General features: G+C 41.3%; 1 protein-coding gene across 14 annotated transcripts in view; it reads left to right on the top strand.

Moving 5' to 3' along the window:
- LOC100516424 overlaps window positions 1-24211 on the top strand; it is a 77414-nt gene that overhangs the window by 16917 nt on the left and 36286 nt on the right. For 5 of the 14 annotated variants that reach the window (XR_002341889.1, XM_021084715.1, XM_021084711.1 and 2 more), the window contains exons 3-5: window positions 2015-2241; window positions 17196-17278; window positions 18963-19040. The gene's annotated coding sequence lies outside the window, so the exon portion shown is untranslated. Of the gene's footprint in view, window positions 1-2014; window positions 2242-10349; window positions 10438-17195; window positions 17533-18941; window positions 19287-20299; window positions 20448-24211 lie in introns of those variants that run through there. The other 9 variants (XR_002341888.1, XR_002341887.1, XM_021084709.1 and 6 more) reach the window with 6 other exon arrangements.

The raw sequence follows: 24211 nt of genomic DNA, 5'->3' as shown, positions 1-24211 counted from the left end.
CTGTGGCTTTTGTTCAGTAAGCCAGGACCTCAGAACCACCAGATAGCGCCTCTTTGGAACATGAGCTTCCATGTTGTCCCCAAACTAATCCTACTCTCTTCAGAGTCCTTGCGCTCAGGCCTGTGACAGCAGCATCCAGCCAGATCAGAATGGACCTCATACTTCGGGTTTGGGGGCTTGAGAAAGCTTCATACTGGACTAAGGGAAATCCAGTAGCAATTCCATATCTGATGTTTCAGGATGGGTCAGATTTTCTAAAAGATCCTCAATTTCATTGTTGTTTTCAATAATACAGTTTGTTAAATATTTAACTAGTTTTTTGGGGTGTTTTTTGTTTTTTGTTTTTTTGTCTTTTTGTCATTTTAGGGCCACACCCGTGGCATATGGAGGTTCCCAGGCTAGGGGGTAAATCGGAGCTCTAGCTGCTGGCCTACACCACAGCCACAGCAACACCAGATCCAAGCTGCATCTGTGACCTACACCACAGCTCATGACAATGCCAGATCCTTAACCCACTGAGCGAGGCCGGGGATAGAACCTGAGTCCTCATGGATACTAGTCAGGTTCTTTAACCACTGAGCCACAACGGGAACTCCCTAATTAAATGTTATTTAGTTTATAGCCTTGGAAGACTTTATCTTACAAAAGAGTTTTTTTTTTTTTTTGGTAAAAAAAACCTACATGTCAATGTTTACTTAAATACTGTTCCATTTATAATGTGAGAAAACCGCTTAGCTGGCTCTACTTCTAGAAATTAAACAAAATTAATACTAGTTAGACCATACATTTAAAATGTTTAAATCACTTCTCTAAAATGTTCCTTTCTCATTAAATGTTAGGATAACTTAAAAACATTTTGGACTATGGTAGTGAAAGCTGAGTTGAGCAAGATACAATGTTGTGCCTCCACTAAAGAAAATGTGGAATCGAATTAAGAAGTTAGAAGGGGAGTTCCCGTCGTGGCGCAGTGGTTAACGAATCCGACTAGGAACCATGAGGTTGCGGGTTCGGTCCCTGCCCTTGCTCAGTGGGTTAAGGATCCGGCGTTGCCGTGAGCTGTGGTGTAGGTTGCAGACGCGGCTCGGATCCCGAGTTGCTGTGGCTCTGGCGTAGGCCGGTGCTACAGCTCCGATTCATCCCTTGGCCTGGGAACCTCCATATGCCGCGGGAGCAGCCCAAGAAATAGCAACAACAACAACAAACAACAAACGACAAAAGACAAAAAAAAAATAAAAAAAATAAAAATAAAAATAAAGAAGTTAGAAGGTAAAATTTGGAATATGTTATCAGTTACCTGGATACTATGAGCACTAAACCCTTCTGAATATCAGAAAATTCAGAACAGTTGAAAAGCAGTTTTTGTTTTTGTTTTTTGTCTTTCTAAGGCTGCACCCACAGCATATGGAGGATCTCAGGCTAGGTGTCAAATAGGAGCTGTAGCTGCCGGCCTGCACCATAGCCACAGCAACACCAGATCTTAGCCGTGTCTGCAACCTACACCACAGTCAGTGCATGGCAATGCCAGATCCTTAACCCACTGAGCAAGGCCAGGGATCGAACCTGTGTCCTCATGGATGCTAGTCAGATTTGTTTCTGCTGAGCCATGACGAGAACTCCAAAAGCAGTTTTTTATAATGTTAGAATATTAAACAGACTTCGGAAGTATCTATGACGTACTAGAACTATAATTTCCTCTAGTCTTTTAGAGACTACTGAAAATACTTTAACACTGTCTTGGCTCAGGCAAACTTTTGGAACAGCACAGCTGTCATCACATGCTGAAGATGGTGGCCATCGATACAAGTTTAGATTTATCGGGAGACAGTTCTCCATGGGTGTGCTTGTGTTTCTGCATGTCTTACAAGCAGAGACTTTGCCTTCGACTGTCTTTTCTTGAACTTTGTATGGCAGATAGCTTTGGAAGATTGAGATTATGCTTCCTTGAGAGCAAAGTTTAGGTAGTGCTCACTGTCCCTCGTGGAAGGTTCAGTCTCCCTCAACTCCTCTCTTTCAGGACAACCAGTGTGTGCGGTGCCCCCTGGCTCTCTTCACAATGCCTGGCGGGAGGAAATTGGACTCAGGGAACTGATGCAAGGGCTGATATTCCGGCAACTGCTGTTGCTGTGAGTAAGGAAGTCCCTTGTTTCTGACCCTGGACGCTGATGTCTTCTGCCACCATCCTTGACAGTGCACACAGACCTCAGAGAAGTTGCAGGTTCAGTTCCAGGCCACTCCAATTCAGTAAGTACTGCAGTAAAGCAGGTCACACATTTTTTTATGGTTTCCCAGTGCATGTAAAAGTTATGTTATAACCTATTAAGTGTGCGATGGCATTATGGCATAAAAATGTACATGCCTTAATTAAGAATTACCTTATTGCTAAAAATGCTAACCATCATCTGAGCCTTTAGCCAGTCATAGTCTTTTTTCTGGTCTTGCTTCAGTGTTGATGGCTGCTAACTGATCAGGGTGGTGGTTGCTGAAGGTGTGGGTGCTGTGGCAATTTCTTAGAAGTGAAGTTTGCCACCTTGATGGACTCTTCCTTTCGTGAGTGATTTCTCTTGCAATGCTTTTTGATAGCATTTTATCCACCATAGAGCTTCTTTCAAAATTGAAGTCCGTTCTCTCAATCCCTGCCATTGTTTTATGTACTAATTTCATGTAACATTTTAAATCCTGTGTTGCCGTTAAAACAGTCTTCCCGGTATCCTCACCACTAGATTCCACCTCAAGAAACCACTTTCTTTGCTCAGCCTTAAGAGGCATCTCTTCATCCCTTCAATTTTATAGTGAGATTGCAGCAATTCAGTTACATCTTCGGTCTCCACTTCTAATTCTAGTTCTCTTGCTGTTTCCACCACATCTGCAGTGACTTCCGCCACTGAAGTCTTTGACTTATCAGGGTCATCCATGAGGCTTGGAATCAGCTTCTTCCAAATTTCTGTTAATGTTGATATTTTGCCCTTTGCCATGAATCATTAATGTTCTTAATGACATCTAGAGAGATGAATCCTTTCCAGTAGCTTTTAAACTTACCCACATCCATCAGAGACCTGTCTCTGAAATGTATATCTTAAAGAATAAGATTTGAAAGGTAAAGTGACTCCTTGATCCTTGGGCTGCAGAAGGGATGTTGTCTTAGCAGTCATGAAAACACCATGCATCTCACTGTATATGGTACTGGAGCTCTTCCATGACCAGGTACATGGTCTGTGAGCAGTGATGCTGTAACTGATCAGGATGGGGCCTTCCAGGGACAGACCCCTCCCACACATCCTCTACGTCAGCTCCTTTCTGAAGTACCTAATAGTAGTAGCTGATGCACATTTCCTGAGTTGCTTTACCGAGTCTAGAAAACCCACCAAAAGGAAGATGTTAACTCCTTGATGACCACCATGCCCCCAGGCCTCCTGGAGCCTAAGGAGTGATGACGTTAACACGTGTGACGTCACCCTGTCACAACACTGTCATCCAGACAGAACTGTGCACAAGCTGATCCCTTATTCTGAGACTCCCCTCCCTCACCTTGTGTTTTATGTATTTATTTTTCCTTGTCTTTCAAACAAGCTGTGCAGAAACTCATTGGGGAGCTCAGGCTTTTTGAGCACTAGCTTTCCCAGACTCCTTGTGTGGTGCCTTATAGTGAATGCTTCCCTTCACTACAACCACGTCAGTAGATTGGCTTTACTGTGAGCAGACCAGTGGACCCAAGTTTAGTTTGATGATATTTGGAAAAGAATCTTTTTTTTTTTTTTTTTCTGAGCAGTAGCTCTCCATAGTGGGCTTAAAATAGCAAACCATATTGTAAACAGACATGCTGTCATCTAGGCTTTGTTGTTTCATTTAGAGAGCACAGGCATAGTAGATTTAGCATAATCCTTTTTTTTTTTTTTTTTTTTTTGTCTTTGCTAGGGCCACACCCGCGGCATATGGAGGTTCCCAGGCTAGGGGTCCAATCGGTGTTATTGCCGCCGGCCTAAGCCAGAGCCACAGCATCGCCAGATCCGAACCTCGTCTTCGACCTCCGCCACAGCTCATGGCAACACCGGATCCTTAACCCACTGAGCGAGGCCAGGGATCAAACCCACAACCTCATGGTTCCTAGTCGGATTCGTTAACCACTGAGCCACAATGGGAACTCTGATTTAGCATAATTCTTAAAGGCCCTAGGATTTTTTTAGAATGCTTAATGCCCTAAAGTCAGCCTGTCCTTTGAAGCTTTGAGCCTAGGCACTGACTCGCCCTCTCTAGCTCTAAAAGTCCCAGATGACATCTTCTTCCAGTATAAGACCGTTTCATCTACAAAAAAATCTGTTGTTTACAAGCCACCTTCATCATTTATCTGAGCTAGATCTTCTGGATAACTTGCTGCAGCTTCTACATCAGCACCTGCTGCTTCACCTTGCACTTTGATGTTCTGGAGTTGGCTTCTGAACTTAAACCTCCTGAACCACCCTGTACTAGCTTCAGACTTTTCTTATGCAGCTTCCTCCGCCTCTCCGCCTTCATGGAATTGAAAAGCCTTAGGGTTTTGTTCTGGATCAGGCTTTGGTTTAAGGCAATGTTGTGTGGTTGGCCTGATCTTCTATCCACACCGCTGAAGCTGTCTTCATCTCAGCAGTGAGGCTGTTTCGCTGTTCACCTTTGCATGCTCACTGAAGTAGCACTTTTGATTTCCTTCAAAAACTTTTCCTTTTCTTCACCATTGAGCTAATTGGCACAAGAGGCCTCGCTTTTGGCCTGTATTGGAGTTCCACATGCCTTCCTCACTAAGCTTAATAATTTCTAGCTTCTGATTTTAAGTGAGAGACATGTGACTCTTTCTTTCACTTGAATACTTATAGTTCATCTCAGCGTTGCTAATTGGCCTAATTTCAATATTTCAGGGAATAGGGAGGCCCGAGGAGAGGGAGAGAGCCAGGGAATGCTTGTTTCCTGGAGCACTCAGAACACAGCACGTAGGAGTTAAGTTTGCCATCTCACATGAGCATGGTTCATGGTACTCCAGAGCAGTTATAAGAATACCGTGGAAGGTCACTGATCACAGATTCCCATAACAAATATGATAACAATGAAAACATTTGAAATGTTGTGAGAATTACCACAATGTGACACAGACATGAAGTTAGCAAATGCTGGTTAAAAAAAAATGGCACCAATAGGCCAATAGACTTGCACCCACACAGGGTTGCCACAAACCTTCAATTTGTAAAAAAAACAAAACAAAACAAAAAACCCCCACAATATCTGTGAAGTGCAGTAAAGCAAAAGGCAATAAAACAGGTATACCTCTATGGCAGGATAACTTGTTAGCTTACAAAGGTATAATTCTCAGGACTTTCATAGGTCTGGCAAGATGATACAGAGCAAGGATCTATAAACATATTCTGTAAAGAGCTAAATAGATAATACAGAATCACTGTCACATATACTTTTTTGATTTTTTTTTTTTTTAATTTAGGCTGCGGCTTGGAATGCAAAATTCTTGGGCTAGGGATCAAACCTGCACCACGGCCTTAACCAGAGCCGCAGCAGTGACAATGCCAGATCCTTAACCCACTGAGCCATGAGAGAACTCCTGCTTTTTTTATTTTAGGGTTGACCATTATAAAATAATATAAAAATCATTCTTAGCTTACAAGCCATACCCAGACAGTCTTTAGACTGGATCTGGCCCAGGGTTGCTGAGTTGCAGCTCGAATAGGCCCTTGATACAGTGTGGGGACCAATGGCTATTCTGCTTTCCCACTAACTTCCCTGCACCTTTTCTCAAAATCATAGGGCTTGCTTTTCACACCTACTTTTTTCATTGAAAATGAAGCATGTGTCCATCTACTTGGAAATAAAATATGACCGTCTGCAAAATCAAATAGATAATAAAAAGAAAAATCACTGTCTTCCTAAGTGCTTTTTTTGTTTGTTTGGTTGGTTTTTTTAGAAAATTTAATCCTCATTCTCTGTCTTGGAAATCAATTGATCTGTAAGCCAAAAAAGCTCTGATTCGTTTGTTACTAACAGAAGGTGACCAGCCAACTGTTCCTTTTATAACCCACTACTCCCAAGAGAAATTTACATTGTTTTCCAGGAAAAATTTATTCTAAAAGTTTAGAACAGTAATGCTTTTTACTCATGAGGTTTTCCTTAAGTTTGGTATGAATAGAATTTGTCAGAATGTTAAATATTGGGTCTAGAGAGGTCATCTAGTGCTGATGTGTAAAATAATTTTGATTAACTTTCCTTCTTGAACAACTTAAAAAGATGTTAAAAAAAGAAAGCACAAGGGCATTCCAAGTTAGTAAAATAAAGAATTGCCAGGGCAGGATCTAGGGAAGGTAGAGACCTAGGGAAATAACTAGGCAGTTGGGCTGCTTTTCTCCTTGGGACAGAAATGAACAGGCTGGCCCACTGCTTTGCAGCCTAAAATAATAACAATATGCTTTTAGAGACACAGAGATGAGAATCCACAGCCAGCCAAGCAGGGATTTTGGTGAACTACTCGTCCAACATTAGGATCCCAAAATCTACAGCTTAGAAGGGAAGGAGAACCAGAAGGAGATAGGTTTTTTTCAGCATGTACCGTCAGTTTTACATCATCTGTCTGATGGTTTTAAGGTGATCCTGGAACTTGGGAGGAATTCATTGTAAATCTGCTCTTAAGCAAGATAATAGCATCCTAGGCCCAAAATATCTTTACAAACAATTTTGCATGAGGAAACCAAAAAACATGGATTTTTATATAAATAATAAATGGATTATATATATATATTATATAAACAATAAAAAAAAGCAATGGAAACAGTAGTAACAAACATGGAAACCTTGCAAATTGGAGTTATCAGATTACATTTACTATTTTTGGAGAAGTTTTATGATTACAATTTGTAAATTAAAATTTAAGAATAAGTAAATAGAAATTCTAGACTTGAAAATATAAGTGAAATCAAGAACTCCACGGACAGATAGATCATGTAGAGAATTTGTGAAGTGGCAGAGAAGTCATGAGAACATACAGAATGAAGCATGGAAAACTTAGACCAGCTGATTATTAGTAAAATTAAAGAAAACGTCCAGAACAAAACTGAGAGAAGAGATTGGGAAGTAGATAAGTAGGTATAAGGGACTTAGAAAGTGTAATGCAAAGGTCTAAGATCCTTGGAGAGTCCTAGAATACACAGAGAGGGAACATGGAACAAGAGCAATATTTGAAGAGATAATGACCAAGAACTTTCCAAACTAATAAAGACCAAAACAAACAAACAAACAAACAAACAAAAACAAACCAGTTTCCAGGTGCCTAGGGGTTAAAGGAAAGAGAAACAAAAACAGGCCTTCATCAAAGCAAAAAAATGCTGAAAACCTAAAACAAGGAGAAAATTTTAGAGCAGCCAAGGGAAGAAAACAAAGTAATGGAAAAAGTTCAACCACGCTCAGTAACATTTTGGGTGAGGATTGTAGCTCCTTGACTTTCATTCGATTGGTTTGTGGTGAGGTAACAGCGTGGTTAATGGGCGTTGGCTGCCACTTAAAGTCACAAACTGCATTAGCCCATAAGGACAGCCCAGCAGCAATGCTGGAATATGTATATGAAGAGATACATACAAGCAAGCCACAGCAAATATTCATATTTATTCCATAAAAAGTGGAAACAATTCACATATCTATAGAGTAGAATGAATAAATAACTTATCACATATACTAATATACAGAAATAAAAACAAATGAGCTATAGATAGCTACATGCAAAAACATGGATGGAAAAAAAAGGTGGGGGGGAGTTTCGGTCGTGGCTCAGCGGTAACGAACCCGACTAGCATCCATGAGGAAGCAGTGGCCTCCATCAGTGGGTGAAGGATTCAGCGTTGCCCTGAGCTGTGGTGTAGGTCACAGGCACAGATCAGATCTGGCATTGCTATGGCGTAGGCTGGCAGCTACAGCTCTGATTCAACCCCTAGCCTAGGAACTTCCATATGCTGTAGGTGGGGCCCTAAAAAGACACACATGTACATACACACACAAAGGATGCATCTCACAAATACAACATTGAGAGAGGCCAAACAAAACTAAGACATGATATACTATTCCAATCATACAAAATTCAAAAACAGGCAACATTGTATATTTTAGGCAAGCACGCTTAAATAGTAAACCTACAAAAAATGTAAGGAACAAATTTCCATAAAAGTCAGAATGGTGGTTACCTTCGGCGTCTACATAGGCATTAATGATTGGAAGACAGCACAAGTGGGCCTCTGGGTTGCTAATAAAATTCTCACTGGAGTTGGGTGGTCATTACATATATTGTTTTGTGCACCTGTCTCTTTATGTTCTGCTTCACACACAAAAAGATTTGAAAACATGATTGGAAGACAGGCGTGGAGAGTAAGCTCTTCCATGACTTAAAAAAAACATGCTTCCGGAGTTACAAACAATGGTAAATGCACATTATATTTCTCAGGACATTTTTGGTCACAAGTGACAGAAACCCAACTCAAACTGGTGCTTCTCGTCTATTGGTGAGAGCCCTCCATGCAGTAATAAAGACGCCATAAGCCATCCCTGATACTGTCCTTACAGCTTACCCTTCTGAAAGGGTTCTGCGTACAGCACCCTAAAACATGCCACTCTGGCATATGGATTATTTTGAGCTGAAGGCAATTGTGAGAAAATAGACCCAGGAAAACCTCTCTAGCCTCCCCATCTCTATCAGGAAGGGAAGAACAATTCTTCATCATTGGAGATAGCGCTAGGCCAGAGATGGCACCAGAGGAAATCTCCCTGGCACACCTTACTACCTACACCTAGTCCTTATCTTCCATTAGTTTCCCCCAAATATTTACCTTCCCACAGTTTGCTACCCTTGGAAGCCCAAAACCCTTTCCTTTGTCTTTTCACTTCTCTACACGTATTTTTTTCTTTTGTTAAGGGGCCGTATAAGCCCCACTTCTGAACCCTCCTTTGTTTATTCATCACTGAACTCTCCCATGTGTATTGAAATGCATGTGTGAATAAACTTCTTTTTCTCTTGTTCATCTTGTTAATTTACTGTTTTGTTAAGTCTAAATTCCAGTCACTGAACCTAAGGGTTGAGGAAAAACATTTTCTTACCTTCTGCCCTGACAGAGACTTCCCACAAACTGACAGAGCCTTCTCAGGGAGGTCTTTGCCATGCCCTGCATTCCTCTGAACTGCGCATCTCTAGGACTGGCAGTGGGAGGACAAGGGTAAAGTCACTCTTGCCAGGACTTCATAGCAAAAGAGACAGTGATTCCCAAAAAGGACAGATGCTGGCAAACAAACTGAACACCCATGTCACGAAAATCCTTTTCATTGCACCTGTCGTGGTCATACTGCCCTAAAACAAACCGCCAGTTATCTCTCCAGCAAGAATGGTTTTATTTGGGATCAACGAAAGAAGTGCGATTTGGAGTCTACAACCATGGTGGGCCCTGAGAAAGTCCCCAGCCGCAGGGAGAGGAGAACTCTTTTAAGAGAGGAAAGGAAATTGGAAGGGCCATCCATCGTGAACGACGAGTCCACTGGAGGAATTGAGCTGGAAGTATAGTGGTTCCTCATTGGCTGAGTTGTGACAGTCTGTCATTGGCTGAGCTCTTGCCAGAGGAAAAGAGAGAGGAAGTCTTGTTGTTGGCCTCGCTATCCTCCAAGGGCATGAGAGCTCCCCCTTCTGGCCTCCCGACTCTATTTTAAGTAAAGTTTCTCATAAATTTTCACAGTCTTTAGAGCAGTGCTTTTTTCAACTCTTGCTGCACTTAGAATTACTTGGTGAGCTTTTAAAAAAAACAGCCTTTCAGGAGTTCCCATCGTGGCGCAGTGGTTAACGAATCTGACTAGGAACCATGAGGTTGCGGGTTCGATCCCTGCCCTTGCTCAGTGGGTTGACGATCCGAGTTGCCGTGAGCTGTGGTGTAGGTTGCAGACGTGGCTCGGATCCCGCGTTGCTGTGGCTCTGGCGTAGGCCAGTGGCTACAGCTCCAATTAGACCCCTAGCCTGGGAACCTCCATATGCGTGGGAGCGGCCCAAGAAATGGCAAAAAGACAAAAAAAAATTAAAAAATAAATAATAAATAAAAAACAGCCTTTCAGAGACAACCCTAGACCAATTAAATCAGAATTTCTTGGTTAGGGGTAGGGGTGGCAGGGGCTGAGGCCTCAGTATCATTTTTTAAGCTCTTCAGATGGTTTTAATGTGCTGTCTCAGTGTTGATAACCACTAGATTGTGTAAATCACTGAGGTAATATTCAGGGCTGAAAAATAGCAAAAATGTTTATCAATATTAATCTGTTATTTCATGTAAGTGCTATATAACTTGATATAAAAATTGCTTTTAAAGAATTCTTAGGTCATCACAACCTGTAACCCAGTTGAAGATTTAAAGAAAGGGAAGAGTTCATTGTTGGTTTGCACTTCTTAAGCCAGAGGTAAATATAACATCTTTATAAACGCTTCATCAACATGATGATTTAGCTACATTAGCACATGAAAAACAGTCAACTGGTTCACATTCTGCTTTAAACTCAAATGAAATAGATTCATTAACATCTTCTAGAGGAGAAATTGGCACACACCCTTTCATCCACAATATAGGTGTTAAGTTGTGCTCTGTAAGGACTTCTCTGAAACACAGAAAAAGATTCCATACCATCCTATTTTTTCACTAGTTATAACTGCATTTTAGATGCTCTCTCTTTTTCAAAAGCCAGAGCCGCTCTTCTAGAAATACAAAGGATCAGACTTATAATAATGCATTCAGTACTGAGACATGATAGCTTTATAAGCTCAATTTGAAAAGGGCAGCAATCATTTCTGAGTTCTAACATTGGCAGATAGTCTAATATTTTACTAATGGATGCCAATATTGTGCTAATCCAACTTTTTTTTTTTTTTTTTTTTTGTCTTTTTGCCTTTTCTAGGGCTGCAGTGCCCACGGCATATGGAGGTTCCCAGGCTAGGGGTCTAATCAGAGCTGTAGCCACCGGCCTTTGCCACAGCCACAGCAATGTGGGATCCGAGCCTCGTCTACGACCCACACCACAGCTCATGACAATGCCGGATCCTTAACCCACTGAGCAAGGCCAGGGATCAGATCCGCAACCTCATGGTTCCTAGTCCGATTTGTTAGCCACTGAGCCATGACGGGAATGCCTAATCCAACATGTTTTATGCTTACCCTTTATAAATGGTATAAAGGACCTTTCTCTCTTTTATGCTTTTGTAAGCAGCAGTATGACATTGTGAGAAGTAGCTTTGAGAATCAGACATGCCTGGAAGTAACTGCATGCTATTTATCAACTGCGTGATCTTGAGCAGGTTAATTTCTTAGTGCCTTACTTTCCTCAACGGTAAAATAAGAATAGAGGATCCATCTTGCAGTGTTGTAAAGGTTAGAAATGACTGCTACCATCTTTCTGCCATTTTGCTTCAGAATTTTTAAAAAATTACACAGAAAATGAGTAAATGTATTTTCTTTATAAAAAAAGGTAAAACATTACATGTAAGGAATTTAGTCTTTGATGACCATGTGCCTTCCCACCTTGCCAGTGGTAACCTCTAAAACTAGGGACCGACTAAACAAATGAACAAGGGCCAGACCATATATGTCACACATATGTAACACACAACCTCTCTGGCACCCAGGCTGCTAAGCAAAACCACAAGGTCGGCAGCGGTTTGTCCAGAAGTGTCCACACTTGCTTATTGACTGTCAGCTTCCAGCTCAGAACAGTTAGAGAAAGCAAAGTATGCTCCATAAACCAATCATTCAAAATACCCCTGCTTCTAGTTAGCTCACCTCTAGCTTTCCTTGCTAACAGTTTCCACTCACAGAATACCTGAAGCCTTTCTTTTTTCCACTGTTAACACGTCTTGTTACCACTCCCTTGCCTGCCTTTGAGCAAGTGCCAAAGTCAGTAATGGTGGCTGACTCCCTTGCTGCTGTAACCTTTAAATTTTAGCCTTTGATTGTGCTCAGTTGTTTATTACCACAATAGCTTTCCAGTTTTTTTTTGTTTTTTTTTTTTTTGGTTTGTTTGTTTGGTTTTTGTTTTGTTTTTTGACCACACCTGTGGCATATGGAGGGTCCCAGGCTAGGGGTCCAATTGGAGCTACAGCTGCTGGCCTATGACGCAGCCACAGCAACGCCAGACCTGAGCCACATCTGCTGCCTACACCACAGCTCATGGCAACGCCAGATCTCCAACTCACTGGGCAAGGTCAGAGATTGAACCCGCAACCTCATGGTTCCTAGTCAGATTCGTTTCCACTGCGCCATGACAGGAACTGCAGCTTTCCAGTCTTTTTTCTGCACATTTATAGATGCCTATTCATATGTTACCTTGGGAAATATACTCTGCTTTATAGTTTTGTAAAAAAAAAAAAAAAAAATAGTGTCATATTGTGCAAATTGTTGTGTTACTTGATTTTTCTCTTACATATCCTGGATTTCTATCCATGTTCATCCCAATTGTTTTCACTGGAGGGAAGTAGCAATATGTACTCTGGCCTCTTGTAATACCGTTAGCTCTGTAGTGTGACCTCCTCCAGTGCTTTGCAGGCTACTTGCTTTTCTTTGTCCATCACAGGGACTTTCTTTCTGCCTTTTCACCTCCATCCCACTTCCCTTTCATCCCCACCCCCAGGTTCCTTCTCTTCTAACCCTCACTCTCCGAGCTGCAATTGATTCTCCATGACTTGATTAACTCTCTTTTTCATGACTGTTAGAAATGGCTGTTCTTGGGCAGTTTCTTCATCTGTGCAAAGTTGGGCATGGCTAGGCCTTCAGAGACATTGGTCTCTGGCTGCTCTGGATCCTGTGCGTTTTCTCCTTGATCTCCTCATTGTAACATGTGGCCAGCGCAGTCTTACTCATGCTAGATTCTTTCACCTTGAGTGAGTTTTCCAGTTGTACTTAAGGCATTTCTTCCAATGGACTAAATGTACCAGCCCTAGAAACCAGTTTGTGTTGGAAGTAAAATAAAATTAAATACTTTATATTTGTTTCTACCCAATCATTTGGGTGCACTTTTGCCATCATCCAAATAGTGTTCTTCCTGGTCAATACCAAAACATTCAGCATTAAGGCATCAATGATAGGATCTTGGAAGAATCGCTTTTAAGTTTTGACAGTTCACATGGGCTGGTAGAGCGTCTGGACCAGTAGAACAATTTTTTTTTTTTTTTTTTTTTTTTTTTTTTTTTTTTTTTTTTTTTTTTTTTTTTTTTTTTTGTCTTTTGTCTTTTGTCTTTGTTGTTGTTGCTATCTCGCTCCGGCATATGGAGTTCCAGCTAGGGTCAATCGGAGCTGTAGCACCAGCCTACGCCAGACCACAGCAACGCGGATCCGAGCCGCGTCTGCAACCTACACCACAGCTCACGCAACGCCGGATCGTTAACCACTGAGCAAGGCAGGACCGAACCCGCAACCTCATGTCCTAGTCGACGTAACCACTGCGCCACGACGGGAACTCCAGTAGGAACAATTTAATGAATCGATATGCCCTCTGGAAAAATACAGCCTTGTATTGGTAGCTTGATTTCTCTGGTTCGGTGAACTTGGGCAAGTTTCCTAATTTCTGTGAGTCTAAGTTTTCTCATGTCTAGAATGAAGATGACAGTACTTACATTGCAGGATTTGTCAGAGAAAAACTTTTCCTGTACCCTCTTGGGTTCAGTAACTGGGGACATGTGAATTAAACTGACGAAAAACAGATTAACAAGAGACAAGACAGCTTTCAGTCAACTGTGTATGTGGGAGCATAAGGAAAAGGGTGACTCTCCAAACAGCTCAAGACAGGGATTTTTATATCTAACTTAGCAAAGGATAGGAGGGGGAAGAAGAGGCTTCTCTGGGAAGAACAAATGGGAAATAAGAAAGTCTGTGATAAGGTTTACCCCGTAGTCTTCTGCATCTTCTTTCAGGCCAGTAAAACTCGCTTGGAGAGGGGACTGATGGCAGCCTTGCTCCCAGAAGTTTCTGCCTTTGTTTTGATAAGAAAAGCTCCGAAGAGATTTCTTTCTGCATGCGTTAAACCTCAAATGTCTTTAGTTTAAAAATATCATCGTACTGACTCTGGGGGTCTGGAGTAGGTCTCAGCATGTCGCTGTGAGAATAAGTGAGTTCAGTCTGGTGAAGCTCTTAGCACAGCACTCCAAAAATATTTGCTGTTATTGTTGATATTTGAAAATTAGTATTTTTGCCTTGACACCAGCAGCAGACAGGAAGTTATGGTGATTTTTAACTCTACCATCGAACCATTTCATGGATCTCAGGCAGTCTGTTTAATTCTTGGATCCGCATTTCTTATAAAATTGTTTCATTGTTAATTCATCCCTTTCTGCTCTTGTTCAATTAAACTCCTCAGCCTCCCTTTTCCAGATCAGTGGCTTCTTGATTGTTATACTTGCTTTAGAATTAATTGCAGTTGTCCTAAATAATTTGAAGTGACTCCAGAAAATTAACATCTGCCAAGATCTCTTCCTCCCTTTTCCACCTTCCACTGACTTCCCGTTGACGTTCTGGGTGTCAGTCAGGGTTGGGTTTTGCCAGGGGGAGGGTTGTTTTGTTTTTGTTTTTTGCCTGCATCTTCTTCATTTCATTTGGCTTCTCGACCCTCAGAGAATAAACAGAAAAATATTATCTTTGCTTTGTAATCCTCTCAGGCCATCCATTTTTTACAAACACTAAGCACTCACCGTGCCCTATGATTAATGGAGAAAATGCATGTTCTCAATGGATATCATATTTTTTTGCCATTTGATTGTGTTATGGACTTTGACACAAGGTCTCTGTAGCTGGAGTGAGCAAAATCCTAGTAAGTTTAGAATAGGTCAGAAGATTTATTAAGTTATATTACTTGTAGGAGGTATGTAATTTCAAGTTGGCTTGAAACATATAAATTGCCAGTGTTCTCTTCTGCTGCCCAAACTCACACGATAAGTATTTGGTTTATTTTGCATGGGAAGGCATTATCACAGTAAAAATATTTCAGGTGTTCTCCATACAAATTCAGTGGAGTATAAATAGGTTGTTTTTTTGTTTCGTTTTGTTCGCTTTTTTTTATTAGGGCTGCACCTGAGGCATACGGAGGTTCCCAGGCTAGGAGTCCAATTGGAGCTGTAGTCGCCAGGCTATGCCACCGCCACAGCAACGAAGGATCTGAGCCGCACAGCTCACCAGCAACACAGGATCCTTAACCCACTGAGTGAGGCCAGGGATGGAACCTACAACCTCAGTTTCCTAATCGATTTTGTTTCCTTTGAGCCACGATGGGAACTCCAAATAGCTTTATTAATTTACTATTTTAAATTGGTGATTGCTATTTTATTTGTCAATAAAACTTTTTTATTATAATTTTAAACAATTTGTATAAACGTATTAATTGAATTATTTATTAGTTTCTAAAAATATATACTGTATCTTACTTATGAAAATGCTTTAGGGAGTTCCCGTCATGGCACAGTGGTTAACGAATCTGACTAGGAACCATGAGGTTGTGGGTTTGGTCCCTGGCCTTACTCAGTGGGTTAAGGATCTGGTGTTGCCGTTTGCTGTGGTGTAGGTTGCAGATGCGGCTTGGATCCCCCATTGCTGTGGCTCTGGCATAGGCTGGCGGCTATACCTCTGATTAGACCCCTAGACTGGGAACCTCCATATACCACAGGAGCGGCCCTAGAAAAGGCAAAAAGACCAAAAAAAAACAAAAAAAAAAAAAAGAGAGAGAGAAAATGCATTAAAAAAAACTGTCGTTGGTCATTTGACATGGGAGCATTATTTCATTTTGTATTTAAAGTTGCCAAGAGGAAAATATTTAATGCCATTCCCTGAAGGCTAGTAAGTTTACTATTTGTTAGACCACCAGAGGGAGTGAATTCTAGAACTAGGAACCCCTCAGTAATGTTAATAAAAGTCTGGAGTTCCCTTGTGGCTCAGAGGGTTAAGGGTCTGGTGTTGTCATTGCTATGGCTCTGGTTTCGGCTATGGCACACGTTTGATCTCTGGCCCAGGAACTTCCACATGCTGCAGGTGTGGCCAAAAAATTTTTTAAATAAATCAAATAAACTAAGGTCAATATCCATTTAGTTGACCAAACAGCCTGACAAAATGCTTAAGAAAGAGCAAGTTTGGCAGCCTTGGGAAATATGCTGCCAAATATTAACAAACATTTCAATATTTTCAGTTAAATAAAACATGAACTTTAAAAAAAAAAAACAGTTATGTTAGCATTTGATAAAGCCTCTTCATACTGGAACATTAGAAATGTGTCTATGAAATGTCAGAGTAGACTCAACTTTAGACCAGTCTTTGTGGTTGTGGAGTTTGTTCCTGATTTACTGGCATTGCTATTACAAGCCAGGGCTTCTAAAAGACTTCTTTCTTAAGTTTTCTGTCTCCTTAGAAAGAAGTTAACCCTACAATGTCACTTAAAAGATTGTCAACCCAAGTCAGAACATTATTTATAATAAAATGATAGTAGTTCATGTCTATAACCGTAATTACTTGGGTAAGTCAGGATAGGAGGCACTAATTTTTCTAAATTGCTGAGATAATTGAGGGGTTGCACAGTCAATTAGACTGAATTTTCCAGTGATTTACTGTACAATTCAGATAACTTGATAACTTTAACTCCATAATTATAAGGCTTATTTTGAAAAAGTGGCTTTTGTCAAGTTTTGAGATATACAACTCAAAACAGGCACCTCTTATTGAAAACTCCTCCTAATTAGTGATTGAAGCTAATTAGCATATATTTTTTTTTTCCTGCTTGATGAGATCTTGAAGATCCTAATGGTTGTTCTTAGTTTCTCATCACATGCTATTGGCCGTTTAGCCCATAGCGTCTTACTTTTTCCGCATGATCTGTACCACAGCTGTGGCAGCACCAGATCCTTAACCCACTCTGCCACATAAATTCTCAGAATCTCCCTTTTCATTCTTGAGTGGAAGGAAAAGTATTCCATATTAAAAATGGCTAATTGTTCCTATCTAGCCTACAAATAACTACTGGAAAACAAATTTTTCTGAAGGGCAATACTATATAATTCCCAAACAAGAGGAAAATTGTGGGCTTTGCTTTCAATCTTCTGGCAAAAATATTAAAATGATAACTTTAGCAATGTGGTCAGTTTTCATATATAAAAATGAGTCACCGATAAATCATTCTTTGTCTTCCTCTCTGGTCAGGGTAATATGAAGGGTGTTGAGAATTTGACAGCATCACCATATGTGCTTCAAATGATACCACATTCCTGATTTTCAGTAACCAGGTAAGTGTTTTTCTTGCCTGTGCCGAATTTGCAATTAGGAAATTCTGTTCCTAATTGAACACCAAAACTTATCATCTCATGGTGAATATAGAGAAACTCTGCTTAAAGCTGGTGAACTTCTCTTTATGAGCAGAAGGATTTAATGTGACTAAACTTTCCAGCAGACACTCTGGGGAATTGAGCTTATTATATTTTGTTTTGGTTTAGCTTTTTTTTTTTTTTTCTTTTTTGGGCCACACCTGCGGCATATGGAGGTTCCCTGGCTAGGGGTCCAATAGGAGCTACAGCTGCTGGCCTACAGCACGGCCGTAGCAATGCCAGATCTGAGCTGTGTCTGCAACCTGCACCACAGCTCATTGCAACGCTGGATCCGTAACTGAGCAAGGCCAGGGATTGAACCCTCAACCTCATGGGTCCTAGTTGGATTCGTTTCCCTTGCACCATGAAGGGAACTCCCCTTCTGGTTTAGCTTTTTTTTTTTTGCTACTTCTTTGGGCTGCTCCCGAGGCATATGGAGGTTCCCAGTCTAGGGGTCGAATCGGAGCTGTAGCCACTGGCCTACGCCAGAGCCACAGCAACGCGGGATCCGAGCCGCATCTGCAACCTACACCACAGCTCACAGCAACGCCGGATCGTAAACCCACTGAGCAAGGGCAGGGACTGAACCCGCAACCTCATGGTTCCTAGTCGGATTCGTTAACCACTGCGCCACAACGGGAACTCCCCGGTTTAGCTTTTAATGAGATTCAGGAACTGCCTTCCACACATATTTTTTTTGACATGTAATATGTGTCAGCCCTTGGGATAGATACCATGGAGAGTCACACATACTTCTGGCGACTGGAAAATGTAGAGTGCCCCTGAATAGAGATTTGGGGATTTTTTTCCCCTTCAGTTTGTTCCCATGAAGGCGTTTTGAAGCGCCAGACACATCCATTAATGGATGTTTATCTTCAAGTGGGTATGATTATAGGTGCTTTTATGTTTCTAAGTTTTTGCTTTTTTATTTTGCCAAGAGTGAATGTAATTTTTTTTGTGTAGAACAGTAGACACTAGTTTTTAAAGTGATGACCAAGACCTGATACAGCGGAGCCCCCTTATCCCCGGCAGATACGGCGGCTGTGTTCCAGGATCCCTGGTGGATGCCGTAAGCCTCAGATAGTGCCGCTTTCCACCTGTGACCCTAGGTTTTTTCCTATACATACCTACTTAGGATAAAGTTTAATTTATAAATCAGGCCCATCAAGAGAATATCTGAATTGTCCGCATCACTGTCTTGCTCTTTGGGGCCCTGGCTGAGTAAAGTAAGAATCCCTTGAACACAAGCACAGCGATGGTGCCACCCAAAGGGCCGCTAAGTGACTAATGGGCAGATAGGCTAGACAGAGCGATGGTTCTCGTCCCAGGCATGGGGAGAAGGTCGGCGGGAGATTTCATCATGCCATCCTGAAAGGTGTGTCATGTAAAACATATACGTTATTTCTGGAATTTTCCATTTAATATTTTTGGATCGAGGTTGACTGCAGGTAACTGAAACTGAAAAGCAAATGGCACGTAAGGTGGGACTGCTGTGTACTTTTTTAGAACAGCATGCTCGATGAATATTTGTTAAGAGAATGAATACATTTTTCAAATTCTTGAACTTTTTTTTTTCCCTTAAAAGCATTAGGGACATTTATTTCAGGTCAAAAGGACTCTCCAGACTTCCTCTAGGAGAAGTATTCTGCTAACTTTATCTTCAACATTTGAAAGCCACTGACAAGTAAGTAAAGAGCTTGTTTAATCCTGTAGTTGTCTTTGTTCCCAAAGGACAAAGAAGGTGAATTTGCTTTCTCCCTTTTCATTTTTAGAACGTTTTAGGAATAAACACTATTGGTGTGTAGGATGCCAACATAGCTTAGGCCTCATTAGAACATGGACCTATGCACAACTGCTAACGTCTTCCAACTCATCCTGATGGAAGGGATTCTAGAGAAGAGAATGCAAGAAATGTCTTTCTAAGCTATAGGTATGAAAATAAGAAAATGTAATGAAAACTAACCTTAGATTACTGGGTTACTTAGTTACTAGGTTAGTCGGCTGGACTGTGAGGGCCAATGAGTCCAGTGTTCCACCTTTAGGTAGCACACTCCCTTTCTTTACAGATGTGCCGTGGTCTTTAGGAAACCAGGTAATCGAACACGGTAACATCATGAGAAAGCAATTCAAAACACAAACTTTAAGAACAGTATGTGTGTGTGGAGTTCCCTGTCGTGGCGCAGCAGAAATGAATCCGACTAGGAACCATGAGGTTGCAGGTTCGATCCCTGGCCTTGCCCGGTGGTATAAGGATCTGGCATTGCCGTGGGCTGTGGTGTAGGTCGCAGATGCGGCTCGGGTCTGGCATTGCTGTGGCTGTGGCGAAGGCCAGCGGCTACAGCTCCAATTAGACCCCTAGCCTGGGAACCTCCATATGCTGCAGGTGTGGCCCTAAAAAGACAAAAACAAAAACAGTATGTGAGGTGGGAGATGCTTTGGCATCAGTATTGGGGGCAGAGCCAGGAAGTGGTGGTAGTTGTCAGTAAAATTCTCTACTGACTGATTGGATGTATGCCATGGAGATGTTTAGAGTCCCACTAGAGAGACAAGGGACACACAGCAAATTAAATAAAATACATCATATGCTTTTCAAAAGCCACTCAGTCCTCTTTGTGCCATGTCTTACAACTGCCACCAAACAAAACTCATGTAAGCTCAAAACATTTACTTACTCCTTCCTGCCCAGGGCTTCTCCAAGGCCAGGAGAAATGCACAGTCTGATGCCTGTGCAATCAGGAAGTGCAAGGGAGTTACTGCCAATAGAGCCAGCTTTAATAAATGGGGGACAAGATCTTATAAGTAAATATTTATTTTCAGAGATGCATTTCATAAGGCTCCCAAGAGGATCCTGGTGAGACTTGGCATTAGTTACCCCTAGTAGTGGCCTATTCAATAAGTCATCTTTGGACTGGCTGTCCCTCCTTCTCTGTCCCACTCCCTCAGCCTCTCAATCATGCTTCTTGGGATCACTCCCCACATAAACGAAGAATCTGCAAGCCCGTCCTAACTCTCCTTTTGAGAGAGAGAGCTCCAATGTCAGACGCCAGGCCAGGGAGAAATCAGTGTGATGATAAAGCCATAGCCTAAGAAAGGTAAATGCAAAGCACAATCAAGAGATGGACTTCAGGAGTTCCCATCATCGCGTAGTGGTTAACAAATCCGACTAGGAACCATGAGGTTGCGGGTTCGGTCCCTGGCCTCGCTCGGTGGGTTAATGATCCGGCGTTGCCGTGAGCTGTGGTGTAGGTTGCAGACACGGCTCGGATCCAGCGTTGCTGTGGCTCTGGCGTAGGCCGGTGGCTGCAGCTCCGATTCGACCCCTCGCCTGGGAACCTCCATATGCCGCAGGAGCGGCCCAAAGAAATAGCAAAAAGACAAAAAAAAAAAAAAAAAAAAAGAGATGGACTTCACCAGCCACAGCAATTAGACAAACAAAAGAAATAAAAAGCATCCATATAGGAAGAGAAGAGATAAAACTGTCACTCTATGCAGATGACATGATACTATACATAGAAAACCCTAAGGACTCAACCCCAAAACTACTTGAACTGATTAATAAATTCAGCAAAGTAGCAGGGTATAAGATTAACATTCAGAAGTCAGTTGCATTTCTGTATACCAGCAATGAAATATTAGAAAAGGAATACAAAAATACGATACCTTTTAAAATTGCACCTCACAAAATCAAATACCTCGGAATACACCTGACCAAGGAGGTAAAGGACCTATATGCTGAGAACTATAAAACTTTAATCAAAGAAATCAAAGAAGATGTAAAGAAATGGAAAGATATTCCATGTTCCTGGATTGGGAAAATCAATATTGTAAAAATGGCCATACTATCCAAAGCAATCTACAGATTCAATGCAGTCCCTATCAAATTACCCATGACATTTTTCACAGAACTAGAACAAACAATCCAAACATTTATATGGAACAACAAAAGACCCAGAATCGCCAAAGCAATCCTGAGAAACAAAAACCAAGCAGGAGGCATCACTCTCCCAGACTTCAAGAAATACTACAAAGCCACAGTCATCAAAACAGTGTGGTACTGGTATCAAAACAGACAGACAGACCAATGGAACAGAATAGAGAATCCGGAAATAAACCCTGACACCTATGGTCAATTAATTTTTGACAAGGGAGGCAAGAACATAAATGGGAAAAGGAAAGTCTATTCAGCAAGCATTGCTGGGAAACCTGGACAGCTGCATGCAAAGCAATGAAACTAGAACACACCCTCACACCATGCACAAAAATAAACTCCAAATGGCTGAAAGACTTAAATATACGACAGGACACCATCAAACTCCTAGAAGAAAACATAGGCAAGATACTCTCTGACATCAACATCATGAATATTTTCTCAGGTCAGTCTCCCAAAGCAATAGAAATTAGAGCAAAAATAAACCCATGGGACCTCATCAAACTGAAAAGCTTTTGCACAGCAAAGGAAACCCAAAAGAAAACAAAAAGACAACTTACAGAATGGGAGAAAACAGTTTCAAATGATGCAACGGACAAGGGCTTAATCTCTAGAATATATAAACAACTTATACAACCCAACAGCAAAAAATCCAATCAATCAATGGAAAAATGGGCAAAAGACCTGAATAGACTGTTCTCCAAAGAAGATATACAGATGGCCAACAAACACATGAAAAAATGCTCAACATCGCTGATTATTAGAGAAATGCAAATCAAAACTACCATGAGATATCACCTCACACCAGTCAGAAAGGCCATCATTAATAAACCACAAATAACAAGTGCTGGAGGGGCTGTGGAGAAAAGGGAACCCTCCTGCACTGTTGGTGGGAATGTAAACTGGTACAGCCACTATGGAGAACAGTTTGGAGATACCTTAGAAATCTATACATAGAACTTCCATATGACCCTGCAATCCCACTCTTGGGCATCTATCTGGACAAAACTCTACTTAAAAGAGACACATGCACCCGCATGTTCATTGCAGCACTATTCACAATAGCCAGGACATGGAAACAATCCAAATGTCCATCGACAGATGATTGGATTCGGAAGAGGTGGTATATATACACAATGGAATACTACTCAGCCATAAAAAAGGATGACATAATGCCATTTGCAGCAACATGGATGGAACTAGAGACTGTCATACTGAGTGAAATGAGCCAGAAAGACAAAGACAAATACCATATGATATCACTTATAACTGGAATCTAATATCCAGCACAAATGAACATCTCCTCAGAAAAGAAAATCATGGACTTGGAGAAAAGACTTGTGGCTGTCTGATGGGAGGGGGAGGGAGTGGGAGGGATCGGGAGTATGGGCTTATCAGACACAACTTAGAATAGATTTACAAGGAGATCCTGCTGAATAGCATTGAGAACTATGTCTAGATACTCATGTTGCAACAGAAGAAAGGGTGGGGGAAAAACTGTAATTGTAATGTATACATGTAAGGATAACCTGACCCCCTTGCTGTACAGTGGGAAAATAAAAAAAAATTATAAAAAAAAAAAGAAGAGATGGACTTCAGAGACTCTATGAAAGAATTGTTATTGGTCATTGATAAAATAACAAAGAATGAGAATAGTCAGCTTAGAAAGCAGGGTTCTATTCCAGATGAGGCCATTCCTATCTTATGGGTAATAGCCAGCTGCCAGTTGAGACTAAAATTTAGGAATCAAGTTGAGAGTTGAAATCTTGAGAATGAATGAGTTCTTTAAAAGAAGGCTTTGTGAAGAGATGACCCATGGCTATCGACTAAATTTCAGATGACGATCTGGTTTCAGGGGTCAAGAGGAAAAAGAAAAAATTACTAGAAAATTGAAACTCAAAAAATAGGAGTTTTAGGTTTGTGTAATGGGGAGAGACTCCACAATTCATTTCTTTTCTTTTTCTTTCTTTTTTTTTTTTTTTTTTTTTTTTTTTTTGGTCTTTTTTGCCATTTCTAAGGCTGCTCCCGCCTCATATGAAGGTTCCCAGGCTAGGGGTCCAATAGGAGCTATAGCTGCCAGCCTACGCCAGAGCCACAGCAACTCGGGATCCAAGCCGCGTCTGCAACCTACACCACAGTTCACGGCAACGCTGGATCCTTAACCCACTGAGCAAGGGCAGGGATCAAACCCTCGACCTCATGGTTCCTAGTCGGATTCGTTAACCATTGCGCCACGACGGGAACTCCCCACAATTCATTTCTGTCAGCAGAGCAACGACCAGACTGAAGAGGCACAAGGCGGAAATAGGTAACGTAGAGTGAAGACAAGAGATGGAGACAGTGATGTAGATGGTTTGTTTACTGCACAGACGATGTAGGTGGAGATAGTTCACTGGAGACACGCAACAACCTTGCAATGAGTGAACTGAAAGAGACAGGTTAGAAGCCTGTAGATCCAAGTAATGCTTTTCAGAATCTATTTAATAAATGGAAAAAAGGTAAAGGAGAGAAGTTCCATATAAAAAATCCTGAACTTATTTTATTTTGAAATAAACTTTATTGGAACTAGTCATTCGTTACTTAGAACATCTGAGATTTTTCTTGCTCTCACATTATTTTTCTGCCTTTTTATTCTTAAGAACACTCATTTGGGGGGGAAAAAAAGATGAATACTCATAAGCATTTTCTCTAAGATGTTGGTCCACAGAATGGCATTATTGAAAAGTACCTCTTGCCCAGAAAATATTGGAAGAATTCCACTTGAATAAATATTGCATAACTCAGTGCCTACTTTTACATACCCGTATTTGTGTTAAGCTAATCCTAGTTTCCAAAAAAAGGATTTTGTACTGTCGAATAGCATTTCTGAAATACTGCCAATCCCATCTTGTAATGGAGGTTCCTCGGTATAAAACAGGTTAGAAAGG

Source organism: Sus scrofa, chromosome 2 (assembly GCF_000003025.6).
Source record: "Sus scrofa isolate TJ Tabasco breed Duroc chromosome 2, Sscrofa11.1, whole genome shotgun sequence".
NCBI lineage: Eukaryota > Metazoa > Chordata > Mammalia > Artiodactyla > Suidae > Sus > Sus scrofa.
This window is presented reverse-complemented; position numbering and strand designations above follow the sequence as displayed.